Here is a 2,500-nt window from a genome sequence, read left to right as displayed (position 1 = left end):
TTGATTACATGAAATTAATCAAAGTGTGTGTGTGTGTGTGTGTTTGAGACGCCGTGCTTGACGTCAACCGTAATAGGGAAATGAAAACTGTATGAGAGAATTTTAAAAAAATATCATAACACGACAATAATAATAATAATAATAATAATAATAATAATAATCATAATCATAATAATAATAATAGTCACCTCATCAGGTGGTAGTTTACTTGGTGCCAAAACTTTTGACACAAAGTTACTGAACCAGGTAAAAGTTGGTTCATACTCTGTGTGTGTGTGTGTGTGTATGTGTGTGTGCGTGCTAAAAGTTTCGCAGCTCAAACTTATCCCGTGGCCAGTCTCGCTCAGACTTACTGTACAACGCATTACCCATAATCAAGGCTGTACTTACTCTCACCGGCAGGGAAAAATGCTGTTTATAAGACCACGACGTGACAATCAAGGCAATACGTAGGTGAATCACACACGCACGCAGTAGTAGTAGTAGTAGTCGTAGTAGTAGTAGTAGTAGTAGTAGTAGTAGTACTTAGTAAAAGATGTACTAGCAAAGGTTGTTGTCATAAATGATAATAGTGTTGTTGTTGCTACTTTTTTTGCCACTAATTGTGTTTTTTGCCTTTTCATTCAGGGTATTTTCATCATTCTGCCTTTGCATTGCCATTATCGCGTGCCCGAGCAAATCTGGCTGGAGGAGAGGCAGCGGAAGGCGTAATGAGAGTGTGCTGGAACGTGCTAGGGGAGCCTGACGGTATTTTGTCGATGTGAAGGCATCTGTATTTTTTCATTGTGTTTTTTTCATTAAGAGTCTATTTCAGTTGGCTGCCGTCACGTTACCTCTTTGTGAGAAGGCTTACCTGTTGCATGCGGCAGGAGAGTGCGCACACCTGGACTTAATTAATTTCCATACTTTGACTTGGTGTCCGCTTGTGTGTGTGTGTGTGTGTGTGTGTGTGTGTGTGTGTGTGTGTGTGTGTGTGTGTGTGTACATGTGTTTGATGGACCCGTGAATGCTATCCATATCAGTATTTACATTAATTTCAGTATAGTAATGTATTTCCTGTATTTTTTGTTTGTATTGTTGTTTGTTGTCAATAAATATTTATCAAACTTTCTAACCGCAAGCACATATGTGTGTGTGTGTGTGTGTGTGTGTGTGTGTGTGTGTGGAAGACGGGCTTACAAAAGGCAGTAAAGGCGTTATTATCCCGTGAATGACGCAATCTTGTTAAAATGAAAGAGTTGAATATCAGCCACAAAAGCCAGACTTAAAGTTGCTTATCTACCCAATTTTACGCGTTGGCAACTGAGCAATGACGCAATTAAGACAGTACACCAGACGACCAAGGGACTCTCTCTCTCTCTCTCTCTCTCTCTCTCTCTCTCTCTCTCTCTCTCTCTCTCTCTCTCTCTCTCTCTCTGGAAAACATATTAAACCTTTTATGACACAAGACGATAAAGTAAGTAAAGGAAAAGTGTATGTACGTACGTATGTGGTTTCCTGTAAATATTGTACCGAGGCTTGTTTTCTCTCGTCTCTCCTATCTGACTCCACGACATCCAAGGTTAAAGGTCAATAGTTTTCCTTGAAGGGGGAGCGCGAGGCAAGTCATCATGTGGCCGGGAAAAGAAAGTGGGAGAAATGGAAGAAAGTGATGGGGGAAAGAACACACACACACACACACACACACACACAAACGGAAATGTGAATGGTGGGGAATAAGAAAGAAGCAAAAGATGAAAAAGGAAATTGCACCGATACCTACATTGAAGCTACACCAAAAAGGCCGCTTGTACATCGCAAATATCCTTGTCGAAGTTTGTTTCCACAGAAAAAAAAAAAAAGTCAGTTGAGGAACATGGAGGGCAACAAGTGTGCTTCCTTCACTAATGATCAAGGAGGGAAACTGAGCAAGAACGCTATGGCTACTGTAACAAGGAGAGCCGCGGAAAGTTTATATTGAAATTAAGTAGGAATAATTCAGTCAGATTTCTAACTAACACTGAGGTTTTTTTTTTTTTTTTGTTGGTGTTGCATAAAATGACCTTGAGCGTTTAACCAGAAAGGGAATATACAAACAACAAAAATACAAACATGCAAACATGGTCTCTCTCTTGTGCAGAAACCACCTGGAGGAGTTTACATCGTCAATTTTAAGACTGACACCAGAGGGAAGTTTCATTGGTCATCAATTTATTCATCTGCCTTTATTTCCATAGTACTCTGATTCCTATTGCACATCTTTTTCTGTCGTATAGCGGTTGTGTATGGTGATGGCCAGGTTACTTAGTGCGTTTTCGTATATTCTTATAGTTACACGTACTGATGTTACGATAATTCCTCTATTTTACTTTATATACCCTGCTGTATTTTCGTCCTTGCGTGCTGTCTTGCCTTTGCTTTCCTGCGGGTGTTTTCTCAGTGCGCTGTCGTATCGTTGCATAGTCAATGGTACATGCAAAGTTTTCTCTCTTTTGTATGTATATTAATGCCCTAAAGGGGG

The 2,500-nt window shown here is 40.1% G+C and overlaps 1 protein-coding gene and 1 long non-coding RNA gene across 5 annotated transcripts in view; one reads left to right on the top strand and one right to left on the bottom strand.

Moving 5' to 3' along the window:
- Positions 1–2,500, top strand: part of LOC135098372 (uncharacterized) — a 126,454-nt gene that overhangs the window by 27,179 nt on the left and 96,775 nt on the right. The gene's annotated exons all lie outside the window — the stretch shown is intronic.
- Positions 1–2,500, bottom strand: part of LOC135098365 (von Willebrand factor A domain-containing protein 5A-like) — a 16,925-nt gene that overhangs the window by 264 nt on the left and 14,161 nt on the right. For both annotated transcript variants that reach the window (XR_010266900.1, XM_064000700.1), the window contains one exon: positions 1–2,500. This exon is cut by the window's left edge and continues 264 nt beyond it; it is cut by the window's right edge. The gene's annotated coding sequence lies outside the window, so the exon portion shown is untranslated.

This window comes from Scylla paramamosain, unplaced genomic scaffold (assembly GCF_035594125.1).
Source record: "Scylla paramamosain isolate STU-SP2022 unplaced genomic scaffold, ASM3559412v1 Contig58, whole genome shotgun sequence".
Lineage (NCBI taxonomy): Eukaryota > Metazoa > Arthropoda > Malacostraca > Decapoda > Portunidae > Scylla > Scylla paramamosain.
Note: the sequence above shows the minus strand (reverse complement) of the source record. Positions and strands in the feature narration are given on the sequence as shown.